Source organism: Thermobia domestica, chromosome 4 (genome assembly GCF_964235325.1).
Source record: "Thermobia domestica chromosome 4, izTheDome1.hap1.1, whole genome shotgun sequence".
In the NCBI taxonomy this organism is placed as follows: Eukaryota; Metazoa; Arthropoda; class Insecta; order Zygentoma; family Lepismatidae; genus Thermobia; species Thermobia domestica.
The window spans coordinates 300,780,442-300,797,430 of record NC_137457.1 but is presented as its reverse complement, the minus strand read 5'-3'; the positions used below and the strand labels follow the sequence as shown (position 1 = coordinate 300,797,430).

Below are 16,989 nucleotides of genomic sequence, written 5' to 3'. Positions count from 1 at the left end.
GCCAAATCGTGAGCTGTAAAAACACCATGCTTCCTGCTTTTTTTTTTCTTTTAATGACTGAATCCGCATTGGATTAATATGGACATACCAACAAGTTTCTTACACCTGAGACAAGCCACCTCCCACCATCACGTTTACAGTTTGTGTACTGACAATTGCGTGCTGCACCGCGACCCAAATCAAGGAGCGTAGCGGGTTAACCCAAGTTATTCGAAAAGAATTCATGCTCGTTGTTTGACATCAGCCAGTGCAACTGGAAGAATTTTTTCCCTGTCTCCTTCAGCTCTGAAAATGTTTTACAAATAGTAAAAATGATAGCAAAACATCATTTATTCGTTTCCATCAAAGAAGAGGACGGGCAGATGAAAAATTGCTAATTACCTTGCCTCGTAAGAACGTGTGTACATTGGCAGACACACACGTAACGGGCGACCAAATTCCTTCGACTACGAATTAGTAGTCACGTCTCGCTTGTAGCCTTAGGCTAGCTGCGATCAGAAGTGGTGACGATGTAAGCTTGTGTGTTGTGTGAATGTTTTAGTGCGTATCTATTACACAAAAATGATGATCAAAATAAGATGTGGTAAATGTAATGTTTCCTCCAAAATAGTGTTTCCAATGGGTATTTAATCAAGAATAACTAGTTTCTTTTTTATGGACTACAAGATTCAGGTATGTATTAAAAAACACGCATTTCTTAGTATTCTGTAATTTTCAACTAGGTTCGTAGAGTAGAATGTTAGTAGAACACTATAAGAATTAAATCGTGAAAATTATTTGATTAATTATCCTCAGAAAATCTTTAAAATTAATACACGCAATAGTTTGAAGTAGAATTTATCTTAAGTGTATCACTTTATTGAACCAAGCTTCATAATTTCATGTAATTTATCATGACACGCCTATATTTCTGTACTGTTATATGACAAGGAACGCTGATGGCACAAAATATACATTTAAATGTGTCATTTTGGATAGACACTCCCTTGCTATGATACTAGGCCCTACAATATATTTGTTTTCAAAAGCTTTGCAGATATCTAATTTAATTTATACTTATATGCTTATTGTTCAAATGTTACATGTTTGGAATCTGAATAAATGTAGCAAGACTTGAACCTTACAAGTTGTAAGAAAATTTTAAATTTTGTGGAAGTTTTAAACTGCCCTTCTAATGAATGGAATCGCACTCTTTGGAATGCGCTCGTAACAACTGAATTCACAAATCGCCACATGATATGCTTTGCAGTCGAAATCAAGCGATTACTCTGCCCTCTGGGAAATGACAGACAAATTACTCACAGAGAAAGCGCAAGGTGCTGATGATTGTGTGTTTTTGATTCATTTTTCGATGTGTTTAATAAGTTGAGGAGAAGTGGAGTGGTACTTTTGATAGCCTATGTTACACAAAAGATGTATAGAAAATGATTGTAAGTACTAACTAGAACTGTTGACAATTTCATATTTAGATTGTAGCAATATTAAAATGGTCAACGTCATAGCAGTCAAAGGTCAATCCGTGAGGATGCAGTGACAGCCGTGATAAATTGCACTAATGCATAACAATAATCGAATTAAGAATGTTAACATGTATAAAAATATGTAATTATTCGTGTTACATAGATGAAACCTGTTAACATCCCGAAGTTAAGCGAATAGCTACAAGTATTCGTAATGTTATACTATGCATTTTTAATTGCATTTTATAGTTTAAAAATCAACTGACATATGTTACTTAAACAAAATTCTGCTGTGTAAGCAAATTATAACTTGAAACGTCAAAAATATGATTCTCAATAACTTCGATTAAAAACTGGATCGTATTACTTATTCATTTTTTTACAGGATAGGCGTAGAACTACAGTTCTGTGAAAAAAACTAACCCTTATATACGATTTATTAATATTTCCTTATTAAAATGTAGTGTTCAATTTTATTATTTCACAGTAAATAGTGGTTTACAAACATATATAGTGCAATTGTATAGTCATTTTTTTAAAAATATACTTGATATAGCCTTGCACTACATAACCAGCAACAATAAATGTCTCAGTGGCGATTATGCATAATCTTTTAAGTAGTTCATTTCAGTATGATTCTTTTAGACCTTGAATATCTGAGTATCAAATGAAAGATAACTTTGTTAGCATTTAATCTGCTGTTCCTCTACTCGCGAAAGCTTTAACTACGAAATACCAATAGTGCATTTCGTATTGCTATATTCTATTTTGTCTGTAACTACTGTATTACTTTGTTCAACAGCACATTGAATAATGTTAGAGTACTACATTTCCTTTGTCTTCGTCAGTTTTCTGATTAAGAAACCAAATTTCAGAACTATTTCTTGCATATAATGACATGTTCCTTTGGGTTTCTGCTTCCTAAAACACACGGACGTTGTCTACTGTACTACTACATTACAGAGTCAAACTATATATCAGTTTGGAGGATTTGTTAATAGATGGTAATCTCCATTTAATACAGGATGCAGGTCTATGCAAGGACTAAGCTGGGACCCTCAGAGTGTGGAGTTCCTCCTTAGCTCTCGTTGGTGATTATGGCTATGGGCCTGACAAAAGCTTTTTTATTTTATTAGATGAATCTCTGTATTTATTACTTCTTTTTTTACTTGGTCAATTTTCCTTGGATTTTTTTGTTGTTTATTTCTAACTTTACATGCTTAGAGGCCGCCCTTTCACACCGTAAGTTCGTCCTTGACGTAACGCTGTGTAACTGAAAAGAATAAGGACTTTATTGTTTTTTTGTTATAAGCAGATGATGTCTGACGTACACGTAGTCCTTTACAGGTTACAGTTTGTTTGTTTCTGTCAAAATAGTTTTAAATCGTGCTTAGAAATAGTCTTAAATCGTGTTTAACATCTAATTATAACATTATTGAGTTCGAAACAGGGTCTTTTATTTAACATTATATTTGAAAGGGGAAGAGTAATGTTACAATGAGATTCTAATCCATGTGATCTCGTGATGGACAACACCTCCCACCTGTCCATGGACTTCCTTGTGTTCACTTATTTCCTCATTCTCATTCCACCAATTTTTTTTTTTTTTTTTTTTTTTTTTTGTAGTACTTCACACTTGCGTTGATCATCCGTCTCCTTGAGGATAGTCGTAATCGTTGATTGTATAACTAAAATACAGTGGACTCATTTAATTCGAAATCCAGTGGGACACGAACAGTGCTGGAATTATCAATAAATGAAGGGTTCACTCGAACAGATGGTTGTACCAAATTGAAAGTTTATACTAAGCAAAATACGGTGTGAAACCTTTTTCGCGAAGGAATGAGAGTGGGATTATAAGTAATTACCCTCAGTGCAGAGCATATTGAAATGGGTTTTGAGTGAAAGTATTGTTCTTCCAGTATCCTCATTTATCCTGACACGTGTGCTCCATACGGACGCATCCCCTCTCTAACGCTCGGGTCCCCCCTGCTGCGCTGCTACCTTGACTCGATTAGGTAGCATTCGTGCTTTTGAGTGGCCAATTAGTACAAGTTGGTTCGTGTTTTATGATCTGTAGTTTTTATGCCATGCGTGCACGCTGTATTTATACTGAGTCCTTCCTGAAGTCAATCTGCAAGTAGTAATGGAGCTCCTCATTTAGTACATGCTCTGCTAAAAGAAATACAAAGGTCTTACCTAACCTGAAAGAAATGTGTCAAAATTTGGTTGAACCGTCTGCCCAAATGGCTTTCTAAATGCCTAAAATCAAGCGACAATAAATATTAACCTATAAACGACGAAGTTGGTCGTTTTCGACCAATAGCGATTTTGGCTGAAAATACGGTTTGGTCCTTTTCGACCAAAAGAATTATTCAGACCAATAACTAATGTAGCACTGGCTATCCTGCATCAAACCTTCCGCTGCTAGCATCTGTGTGTTCTAAAACGATCAAAGAAACACGTGACTGAAATATGGTTCACCAGTTGTAACCCAAACAAACCATAAAATTGGTTACTTTTCCTCCCTTTATTTTTTTTTCATTTCTTCACGTTGACTTTTGTGACCGCTTGTTTATCAATTATTTCTGCTGACACGAGGAGATTGTTTCTCTTGTGAGGAACTCAGCTTACACTTCGAGGTGTTTATTACCAATGATGTTGATGAGATAAGGGAAAATGTGTGTGCGTGAATGCGTTTGTGTGTGTGTGAGAGTGTTTCTGTCCAGACAGTCCACACTCTATCCCTTTGTGTGTTTCATGGTACATTGCGTTATAACTCTCCTATTTGAGCTTTTTCGTCCGGTTTTTTTTGTTTTTCAAGTCAAGAGGCATTGTAGAAGACCTTACGTATGGTTTCACACCTTCCTGCGTCGAGACATAGGAGGTGATGACGTCATAATTCTCAAATATATATATATTTTCTTTTATTAAGCCTATGTTCATTATTTTTTGGCGGGCTTATTTTTGCACGTAGAAGATTGAAATTTTGCACAAACATTCACTCCACCGAGTAGTATTTAACAGATTTTTTTTAGATTTCTGCGTTAAAACAGGGGGGGGGGGATCCAGAGAGGGAAAAAGTTGAAAAAAGGGATATTTTTATCAAAAAATCCTTTTCTTCGGGATTTTCCCGTCTTAGATACATGGTGGAGACATGTGAATGGTACTGCCTGAAAGGCAGTTCTATTCTGAAGAAAACGATGTGCAAACCATGATTCTAGGGTAATTAGGGATGTCTCAGGGAATTTTCAAAAATATCCCTCTGTATACGGGAATATGGTACATTGTCAGTATATATATATTTTTGGCAGGCTTACTTTTGCACCTAGAAGATTGAAATTGTGTATAAACATTCAGTCCACCTAGTAGTATTTATCAGATTTTTTTTCAGATCTCTGCGTTAAAACAGGGGGGTCCAGAGGGGCTAAAAGTTGAAAAAAGGGATATTTAGACCAAAAAAATCCCTTTCTTCGGGATTTTCCCGCCTTAGGTACATGATGGAGACACGTGAGTCGTACCGTCTGAAAGGCAGTTCTATTCTGAAGAGAATGATGGGCGAAACATGACCCTAGGGTAATTAGGGATGTGTCAGGGAATTTTTATCAAAATATACTTCTGTATAGGGGAATATGGGACGTTGTCGGTATATATAATTTTTTGCGGGCCTATTTTTGCACCTAGAAGATTGAAATTATGCACAAACATTCAGTCCACCGAGTAGTATTTAACAGAATTTTTTTCAGATTTCTGCGTTAAAACAGGGGGGAGCCAGAGGGGCTAAAATTTGAAAAAAGGGATATTTAGACCAAAAAAATCCCTTTCTTCGGGATTTTCCCGCCTTAGATACATGATGGAGACATGTGAATGGTACCGCCTGAAAGGCAGTTCTATTCTGAAGAGAATGATTGGCAGATTGTAGTTCTAGGGTAAATAGAGATGTCTCAGGAAATTTTTTACCTGAGATCATGGTGTTTTGCGGTAATTTGGGGCATTGTGGGAATTCTTGATAAAATTTCTCCCGCCCTTAGTATTCAAGATATAAACTTGAAATTTAGCACACACATTCAGTATACCAAGTACTATTTACCAGATTTTTTTTGAGATCTCTACGCTCACACAGGGCCGTTCCAGAGGGGCCCAAAGTGTGGAAAAAAATTCCCCCCCTACGAAATTTTATATTTAAAATCATTTTCCCCTCTCCTGGTATATGATACGAGCATGCAAGTGGTACCATTTGAAAGCCAGCTCCATTCTGAAGAGAATGAGGTATGAACCATGATCCTAGGATAAATAGGGGTGAAGATATGGATTTGTTTGTAAACTCTTACGAAAACGCTGTAAATGGCGCCGTATAAAAGGGGCTGCGGCATTTAAATCCCTCCGTCGTTTAAAGGTTAATAATACTTCCACCAAAATACCCTGAATACTACTCATTGTAGCTTTGGAACTTCTTGTATAAATTAAAAGATAAATTCTGACCAAAGCATATATTAACAAATAAATAATAGCGTTACAATTTCGGCAAATTAACTTTGCCTTCATCAGACACATTATCTGACATGTAATTGACATTATCTGACAGACGTTAATGTGTCTGATGAAGGCGAAGTTAATTTGCCGAAACTGTAACGCTATTATTTATTTGTTAATATATGCTTTGGTCAGAATTTGTCTTTTAATTTATACAAAATACCCTATGCAGCAGACTTTGTCTTTAAAGCAGCATATTATTTGTATGTTCGAATACAACAAACAAACTACAGGGTTTTCATAAAGTCTGGACGGATTTAATTTGCTTATAATTTTCATAAAAATGCTGATAATGAAATCAAATAAAGTGCAAACGGTAGCGGAAGCATTAAATTTTTACCTGTAATCTGCACTAACTCAGTTCATTCACCGCCACACCTCCAACTGGGCGCCATTTACGTCCACTTCTGTGAGCTGTTGATGATGCTTTCCCTTACCCTGCTCACTGTTGCAGGCGATGTTGGCGGCCTCCCACTTCGAGGACGGTCCAGGACGCTTCCTGTCTCCAAGAACTTAGCATGCCACTTTCGGATTGCACTCTCAGTCGGTGCCGGCTTTTTGAACTCTTTGGTGAACTTTCGACACACCAGAATTGGCGATTTTAGCTCTGAGTACCACAGAACACATTGCGCTTTCTCTTTTACCGACGCGCTCCTTCGTGGCTAAGCGGTTAGCGTACGCGCCTATGGCGTGGGAGACGCGGGTTCGATTCCCGGCGGGAGCTCATGTGGTTCGGATTCCACGTTAATCAGTAGGTCCACGTCTCATATAGCCTCGCTGCTGAACGGGACGTTAAACTCAACTTAACTTACCTCTTTCACCGACGCCATCTTTGATACGGTAAAAAAAATTAGTCTTCCTAGAGGAGTTTTTCATTTATTTATTTCTACACCAATACAGCTTACATCTTACTTTTAACAGTCAACATTGAAACAACAATGAAAACAACAATGGATGGAATTTGGTAAGAAACTGGCCCTTGCCCTTCCTCTCCCTCTCTCATCGTGTTCAGAGTTGCCGCTTATCTGACACTGTTGCCAACTAAAAATTTAATCCTTCCGCTACCGTTTGCACTTTATTTGATTTCATTATGAGCATTTTTATGAAAATTATAAGCGAATTAAATCCGTCCAGACTTTATGAAAACCCTGTACATTTACTCACACCTAAATTAAAGCACGTATGTCATGGATTGATTGAGGGAACGTCAGCAACCGCGTCTATTTGTCCCCGTCACGATCAAAACTCATGCTGTAAATAAAAACAGCATATCAAAATATAACAAATACTGCTGAAAAAGAAAAATAAAAGACCAAAAGAAGATAAATGTGAGAATAACAAATATATAACAATAAATAGTAAAAACAGAACAATCACAATAAATTATAGTAATGGTAACAATAAAGAAAATATATAAGAAAACAATAAATAGTGAAAAGATAATAAAAAAAGTTAGAATAGAACCATTTGAGAATGCTCCACGGACGTAAAGAGAATTAATTTTTCTTATTAACTTGTACAGGCTTTATATCAATTGTACTAGGATGTACTTTATTATTAAACTCATTAAACAATTCTTGTAATATATCTATCCATTTATAATTTCCTTGAGTACTTAATTTTTTCCACATGTTTCGTTTAAGAGTTCTGTTAAAACGTTCTACGATACGTTGTTTTACGAAGACACATGCTCAAAATTGAAAAATTCGCAAAATATCGACCGATTACTCTTTATGACTTACGGTTCGCGAGATATGGCTCCTTAATTTCTCCCGAAATCGGAACTTTCTTGGCCAATATCTCGGGAACGGTAAGAGTGGCACGAAAAAATTTTATTACTTCTTTCAGTTTGTTTTTGAATGGAGGGTTTAAAATTGAAAAATTCGCAAATAAAAGACATACACATACACACGCAGACATACAAAATTCAGTAACGAACTTAGTTAGTTGAAAATAAAAGTGCAGCAGTAATAAATACACGAGAAAAAGCTCAACCAGACCAATACCGTTGCCCAATGTACGATCAAGTGTAAGTGACGCTACCTGAGTTCGCAATATTCAGGACATTCGACAATAATGTGCCGAATACTCCGTGGGAGCAAGAAAAACCAGAAGGTTCTAGATTACTGGTCCCTCATGTATATTACTAGTTGGGTTGGTTTCTGTACTAGAGTTTATATATATTTAATTTACACAGTATTGCCGAGCGAACGTTAGCGACTGAAGGCGGGTTAAAACTCCACAGGGCACGTTATTTTCTATCTTTAATACAACTCAATGGGAAGGGGAATCAGTAATCTAGAACTTTGTCGAGGAAAATCTGTGCTCCAATAAAATTTCGGCCAAGGTGGCGTGCCTGGCAGCTGTGTCAGTACGTTCGTTTTCTCGATTGCCGTCTTGACCCGCCACCCAGCAGACAATGACGACACAAACATTTAGCTGTAGATGATGGCATCTCACAAGAATGTCATGAATGAGGAACATATGTCATGGAATACATATTTAACTACACAACTAACAACATCAATTATTTGTTCTCATTCTAAGAATTACGTGATCTATGCTTTGTTTTAATGGTTTTTATACGGTCAACAGAATTTTTGGATTTATTTACTGAATGAAATGCATCATTAATAACGTACGGTTGACATTCAGAAGTCTTACATTTTCATCCATTTCAGAAGCTTTAAGGCTAGTTTGGCTGGCATACACTGTTTTTTGATGTCATCCTCTATCTCATTTTCACCTTCTTTATCATCGCCAGATGGATTATGTTGTAATGTCTCTGTTTCCGCCTCTAGATAACTCAAAGCCAGTTGAAAACTGCGTTCATCTTTTTTTGTAATATCCATCATCATCATAGGTATTTGACCATTACTGGCCGCAACAGACGCTTCTATGCTCCACGGTCTTCAGCTAATCACTTCGTCTTCACGTACGATTTTTCTGTTTTGATATCGTTCATTAATTGTAGTTCCTTCGCACTCTCCTTCTTTCCTGGCGTCATACCCTATAGCACGTCCCTCATGATACAGTTCGTTCTTAGTCAATGTCCGAACCAGTTTCTATTCCACTTCTTAATAATATTTAAAAATGGTCTTTTCTTTCTTACCAGTTCTAGGAAACTCTCATTTCGAAAGTTTCGAGTCGTTTTTCATTAATTTTGCGTAATGTCCATGTTTCTGCCCCACACAGTACAATACTCCACATGTAGCATTTTATGAGTTTTTTATTTCAACTCTATTCAGGTTCCCACAAAACAGACTTTTCTTCCTCGTAAAGACTTCTTTCACCATTCCTATTTTAGGTTTTATTTCACGTTCACACTTCATGTCATCATTACAATATATCCAGCACTAAAAATTGTTGTGTGGGGCCGCGGTGGCTCACTAGTAGAGCGTTGGCGTCTGCTGTAATGGGATCCCTGGTTCGATCCCAGCTCGCGTCAAGTGAACTTTGTGCTGGACAAACACCGTTTGCGTGTGTTTTCTCGGGGTTCTCCCGTTTTCTCCCACTTTCTTCATTCCATCATTTCATTTATTTCTCATCATCACCGTCTCCTGTAGCCTAACCGGCACGTAAAACTTGAGGATTTCATTTTTAAAATTGTTGTGCTGTTATTACTTCGAATTATCCAGAGGAGGGTTACAAGTTGAATTTTCCTACGATTTTGCGAATTTTTAAACCACTGTTTTCAATACAGTTTTCAAGGAAAATATATATATACGATCAAACAAGTCCACTGTATTTTATTTAAATTTTTAAAGCGATTGTAACACATTCAATAATAGTAGGAAAAGGCACATTAAGTAGTTATTCTTGTTGGAGTAAAGAATACTTTTAAATGGCTTTATTAATGTTTTAAATGTTGAGGAGTGTCACTTACACTTGATCGTGTATTGAGCAATGATGTTCCTATTGTTGAGCGTCTCCTGTCTTGTGTATCCTCATGTTTTTTGAGCTTTTTTTCTTGCCTTTTCCCTCTGTATTTATTGTTGCTGCATTTTTATCTTTTGTTCTGACTTTTTATTGTTTTTTCACTGCGTATTGTTATTCTTATATATTTTCTCTATTGTTACCATTATCTGTATATTAAAATGTTAGGTTTATATGTTTATCTCCAAAGAAAAGTTTATTTGTTAGTCTCCAATCTTTTTCTACAATGAAATCTCGAAAACCACAAATGCTAGAAATATGCCGTTTTCCTAATCGATTTTAAATTTTGTGTAGATTGTCCTCTTCTAATTCAATATATTTTTTTTAAAAAAAACGTCGCCGTTATTTCTTTATTACATTTTTTAGAGGTGCACTGGAAGCGTTGAAATTTTAAAAATGTAAAGCATCATATCCTGTGAGCTATACATTCCAACACAACACGGTTGTATATAAGGGTTGCATATCTCTGAGGGTTTGTTTCATGGCCATTTTTTTTTTTAATTTATTATTTGGAGCGTTTTGCCGAATGAACACCATATATCACTGACATTATAATTAATTGTGTATGTGATGTATTTGCTTATTACATACTGGATGCAAAAAGAAATAAAACTGTGATCATACATGAATTAGAAACTTCAACCGGAAGTAGGCTCAAATCTTGCAAACGGTGCGAGATATTGAAAAAAAATAATAGAAAAAATTAACCCTTTATGGTACCCCTTGCCGATTTTTATCAAGATGTCTTTCACTTGTGCCCGTAAAGGCACATGTACATATGTTGTGAGGAACGACAAGGAGATTCATGCTCATATGTGATTGATACCCTGTGTAGAGAGCGCAGGTTCAACTAGTCTATATATTAACATTCTAGGTTTGTATGTTTGTGCCGAATTCTTTCGACAATGAGATCTCGAAAACCACACGTGCTAGAAACGTCCCGTTTTCGCTGGTCGATTCCAATTTTTTTGTAGATTGTCCAGTTCCCATTCAAAATTTGAAAAACCGTGTCGTTATTGTTCTGTTCAACATTTTAAAGGCCGTCTTGAGCCCATAAGATTAACATTGTTGCAGGCCGAAACTATGGTGTTAGGCAACCAGTAGAGAAGTTACGTATGGCGGGTAGACGGACATTGGAGGCGCGTTGCTTAAATCTGAATGGCAAAATCTGTTGCATGCTGGCAACTTCAAAGGCCTCAAGAGATGTAATGAGGGCGGATATGGATTTATTAGAAAAAAATATTTCCACTTGATATCGTGTTACTTCTACAAATTTGCTACAAAATCACTCCAACATCTATACATACCGGTAACAGTTTACTTTCTTTGTGAGTCTCCTATCCTTTACTTGTGTGAGTAAGGAGACATGCACAGTGGGAAGGAGATTCATGGTCATAACAGAACGTTGTACTGAGTAGACAGCGCAGGTTCAGCTAGTACTTGATTAAAATATTAACTCTGAGATTTCTAAGGTGTGATGGTTTAACAAGTTTAAGGACGGTGACGAAACACTCGAAGACGCACCACAAAAGATCAACACATGTACAAAAGGGAGATCTTCAGGCATGAATTGAGGCGAATAGTGGCTAGATATGTGAGGAACTTGGATTACAATTCATTGTGAGCGGAGAAACCATTCGGCACCACCTCCAACTTGGGAAGCACTACAAATTGGGTCCATGGGTCCCACATGATTTGACCCCAGGCCAGAAGGCAACGCGAGCAGACACCTGTGTTTGTTTGCTCTCTCTTCTGAGAAAGGAGCCATTTAGCCATTTCTGGACAGAGTGTTGACATATGATGAGAAGTGGTCCTGTACGAGGCTCCACGGCGCCGTCACCATTGGTTAGCATCCCATCAACCGGTTCCAAAACAGCCGAAACCAGCATTGCACCAGAAGAAAGTCCTCCTATGTTTTTGGCGGACTGCTCGCGGCATCGTAGATGGGGAACTGCTACCAGCTGGTCAGAGCTTCAGTGCAGCTGTGTACTGTCAGCAGTTGAGCCGTGTTCACGAAAAAGTCAAAACTCTGGAACCGGCACCCTCGCAAAGGGGTCCTTCTGTTACAGGACAGCGCTAAGCCCCACGTGGCTAGGATGACCCGGGACACCATTCTATCCCATGGATGGGAAACACTTGCATCCGTCATATTCCTCGGACACTGCACCGTCTATCACCTGTTCCATTCCTTGAAAAATCACCTTAGAAGACGACGGTTCAGATCCCTTGTAGAAGTGCAAAATGCACTTGATACCTTCACTTCACGACCCACCAAGTTCTACTGCGAAGGAATCCATGCCCTTCTAGAACGTTAGTGGAAGGTCGTCGATGCTGCTGGGGACCATTTTTGATCTTCCAGGTACGTCTTAGGTGATATATCGATGTTCGAAGGTAGTTGGTGAAAAAAGTGACAGAACTTTCTTGGTTACCTTTATAATATATTGTGTCTCGGGGAAGAACTTTGGTAAATTTTGAGAATCATTGCTCAAATAACTCTTTAATACGATAAATTCGCGGAATGTAATGATTTTGATTTCCATGAAAGTTCTTTGTTTTTCTTTGTAGTCAACACTTCTGCTTGAGTGAGAACTTGTATGCTTTTCCTTATTCTTTAGAATCGGAAAAATGATCCTTCCTTTTTTTGTAAATTCTTCGTAGTGCATTTCCCTCCTATATCAACTATTGATTTTGAAAGGAAGGAACAAAATACTTTCTGAGCCAACCTGAAGACTACTCTTATTTTACTTGCAATGAGTCACTGCAGTCGACGGTATCATTAGAGGATTAAGCTCCAGTCTCTCGATAATTGAGCACATTTTTCTTTTGCGTCTCAAAATCAGCCACTCATGAATATAATCCAACTATCAGACTGAGTGAATAAGTCTGTATTCTTCAAGCACTTCAGTTTCCATCTGCTAACTGGCTAAGTTGTACGCACTACATCATAGCACCAAATTAATGAGCTGGACACTTCTAAACGCCTTTCAAGCACCTCTATTTTATTGTCGTCACAAATTGTTCCTTGTATTCATTCTTCAATCTTCTGGAGTTTTAGATGTTGGATTTTTATTGCCACTGTGTCTTCAGAGATACCTTACGATGTTGTTCTTATTCCATAACTTTCAAACAGGACTGTTCTATATTTTGCTTGTGCCTTCCACGAGTAATGATCTTTAAAATATCTCTGAATTTCTGTTCTCCTGCAAAGAAAAGAACAAGATATTATTTTTCGTCGAAAACAAAGTAGCAAGGTTGGTGCAGGCAGATGTTGGTTGAAAGCGCCACAGCCTCGTCAAGGTCCCTATCTCTGTGAGGGCCTACTTTTGACTGGAGAGGGACGTAAGATTATATGCACCATACGATCTTACGTCGGAGAACCAGATTCTAGCAAATTCCTTGATATTTCACTTAGCAAACCCTTTTGGAATTCCTTTTAATGCCAAAGGCTTTGCTGCGATACTTTATCAAGTAACTTGCTAGTGGATGATGATGAGATGAAAGATGGAGGAATTCTAACAAATTCCTTGGTATTTCACGACGCAAAGCCTTTGGTATTCTTTCAATCCCAACATTTTGCTGCGATACTTTACCAAAAAAGTTATCAGAAGAAAAGGGGACAGAAAGTAGAAGGATGCTAATATGTGTGTGTAGAGAATTGTTGAAGATGAGAAAATAAGGAAATTTGAAAGAAAGTGTTAGTGTAAGCAATGAGGGTAAATGAAAATAAATCAATAAAATGCTGCTATGGTTATAAAGGAACATTGTTGTATTTTTTATTTTATTGTTTGCTCTTAAATCGAAATTTCTGTAACTATTGTTGTTAATTTATTCAACGATTAGAGCAATAAAAAATTCAAATATATAAACTTCCTGCTAATTACTTACTTTCAAGAATGGGCAAAAATTCGACTCTATTATTCAAATACTTGGACAAATTAATAATAATAAATACAAAGAAAAACACGTCATATCAAAACAGACTTCCTTGGATATTTCATGTGTATATTGAATACAACCAATATAAGACAAGTATCTCTAAAGTTCCTTCGATAATTCCATTTACATTTCAGTATAAATTAAATTTAATTAAAATTCCATCAATAATCCCTAACTATATACCATTTCATTCAAAAGAGAAATTACCAAACATACATAAAAACATATGGAATTATTATAAAGACCAGTTGTCAGATGATTGTACATTCATCTTTACCGATGGATCAAAACAGCAAAACTACCCAGTTGGTGCTACGGTTCTCATTCCTAAGTACAAGATTGAAAAACAATACAAATTACCAAAAAGTACGTCAATATTTGAAGCAGAAGCGTTTGGAATCCGTCAAGCTTTCTTATTAATCAATACGCTACAGATAAAGAATGCATGCATATGTACCAATGCTTTAAGTGTTATAACAGCCATAAATCATCCTAAATGGTCTGCTTTTACATCATGGAATATAATGTTAATTAAATCTAGCTATTTCGCTCTAAGAAAACAAGAATTTTCAAATCCATCTACTTTATACCAAGGGACATGTAGGCATAAAATTTAATGAATCAGTGGATGAACTATCAAGAAAAGCGACTACAACTGGCATTAGATACAACATAAAACTTTCATTTCATAATTTGAAATATATAGTAAAACAACAACAAAAAAGGAAAATAGACTTATGAAAAAACAAAATTAGACTTGGTCGTGGAAAACACTATTGGGAAATAATGGAGATCAACGATAAACCGTTATACAATATCATAGAAAAATGGTCAAGATAAAAAACGATATTACTCATCCGAATGTTTCTTCGTACAATATTAACTCCGATAAAACTACATCAAATTAAAAAAAAAGAGAGAGAATAATCTATGTTGGTGTGAAAAAGATCATGGTTCGATCAATCATTTGATATTTCAGTGCGAACTTTTTAATAAAAATAGAAATCTTTTTTTGTCAACAATTAGTAAAAAATATGCAAACTCTGCCAGTTAACATTAGTATGATATTATATTCAAAAGATGTTGATATATTAAGCCATCTCATCCAATTCATGACTCAGAACAATCTAAGTTTGTAATAAAAAAAAAAAAAAAAAAAAAAAATCAAGGAACTTATTAGATATTCTTATACAACCCTGCGAACTTAGTCAAGAGCAGATGGATAAATGAAAAAAAAAAAAACAGTCATATAGTATTCAACCTTAAAAATTAAACAACCTACTTAATACTAATTATTATTATCTCAATTTTCCGGATATAGGCAATCAAGGATGCAAGATCTGTGCCTTTAATGAAAAAAAAAAAAAAACCTCGTGTGAGGTGGAAGGAAAGGAAAGGAGCAATAAAAATGTGTTGGTTCTTCTCGTGTGTTCTAGCATAAAAATACACGTTCTTACGAGGTTTGTTATTAATCTCTTGCAGTGCCCCTAATATTTCTGAGACAAATTTCGCACCAATGAAACAAAATTTTACATTTTCCAGTTAAATCTCACGTATTTTGTAAATGGTGGTATTTTTGCATTTATGACAACTAGCTTACGCGTGCTTATATAAAGACATGCATTTCTGTTTGTATTTATAAAGTGACATATTCACTAAAACACTATATCAGATAGTCTGAAAGGTATTGATCCTTTTGTACACGAAACGGCATCTGTGTACAAAATCTCAGAGTCGCAGTGGGTCAGAGCCAGGTTTGCCAACCATACGATAATTTATCGAGATATACGGTCATTTAAGCCTTAATAATATATACGGTAATTAGAACGCACACGTTTTTACAGTCTTTGAGTGAGCAAATAAATTGCAGATGTGCACTAAATAATAATAAACACACACATACTAAGGTTTCTAACAGTCATTTCTGATCAAATAAATCGATAACGATTTGCGAATTGGCAAATAGCAACCCTGCATCCATTCTTTAAATTCAACTATGCTTAGGAGGGGATGGAAATATTGTAGTTGTTCAAAGTACACTAATGTTAATAAAGGATAAAAATAAAAAATGAGGACAGTGACGCCGATTTGAAGTTGGAAACTGAAGATTGCTAAATAAGTTTTATATATATTCTATATTATTAGTAGTATTATGCTTGTCTCTACCATTATCACGTGCACAGCGAATATATGATTTTTTTTTTTTTTTTTTGTAATATACAATAATTTTAGAAACGAAAATTCATAATTTTGTTTTCTGAGGTTGGCAACTCTGATCAGATTTAGTCATTTGGCAGCTGCTAGTCTATATATTAAATGGATAAGTTTATATGTTTGTCCCCAATCCTTTCGACAATGAGATTTCGGAAACCACACGTACTAGAAACGTGCCGTTTTCGTTGGTCGATTCCAAATTTTGTGTAGATCGTCCAGTTCTCATTCAAATTTCCAAAAACCGTGTCGTTATTGTTCTACTCAACATTTTAGGGGCCGTTTTGAGCCCATAAGATTAACATTCTTGCAGACCGAAACTACGATGTTAGGTAACCAGTAGAGAAGTTATGTATGGCGGATTGACGGACATTGCAGGCGCTTTACTTAAATCTAAATGGCAAAACCTGTTGCATGCTTCCAACTTCAAAGGCTTCAAGAGACGTAATAAAGAGTATTGGACGGATATGGATTTATTAGAAAAAAAAAATATTTCCACTTCATATCGTGTTACTTCCACAAATTTGCTACAAACTCACTCCAACATCTATACATAGCAATTCACTTTCTTTGTGAGTCTCCTATCCTTTACTTGTGTGAGTAAGGAGACATGCACAGTGGGAAGGAGATTGATGGCCATAATAGAACGATGAACGATCTGCTGAATAGACAGCGCAGCTTCAGCTAGTCTATATATTAAAATGTTAGATTTATATGTTTGTCTCCAGTCCTTTTGACAATGAGATATCAAAAACCACAAGTGCTAGAAATGTGCCGTTTTCACTGTTCGATTCCAAATTTTGTGTAGATTGTCTAGTTCTAATGGAATATTTAAAAAGCATGACCGTTATTTCTTTATTACATTTTTAGGAGTACACTGGCAGTATTGAAATTTAAGAAAGTAAGCATCATA

The 16,989-nt window shown here is 36.2% G+C and overlaps 1 protein-coding gene across 2 annotated transcripts in view; it reads left to right on the top strand.

Annotated features, from left to right (window-relative positions):
• Positions 1–208: 208 nt before the first annotated feature.
• Positions 209–16,989, top strand: part of brun (trafficking protein particle complex subunit brun) — a 101,814-nt gene continuing 85,033 nt past the window's right edge. The window contains exon 1 of one of the 2 annotated variants that reach the window (XM_081756372.1): positions 209–672. The gene's annotated coding sequence lies outside the window, so the exon portion shown is untranslated. Of the gene's footprint in view, positions 673–1,255; positions 1,431–16,989 lie in introns of those variants that run through there. The other variant, XM_081756370.1, reaches the window with a different exon arrangement.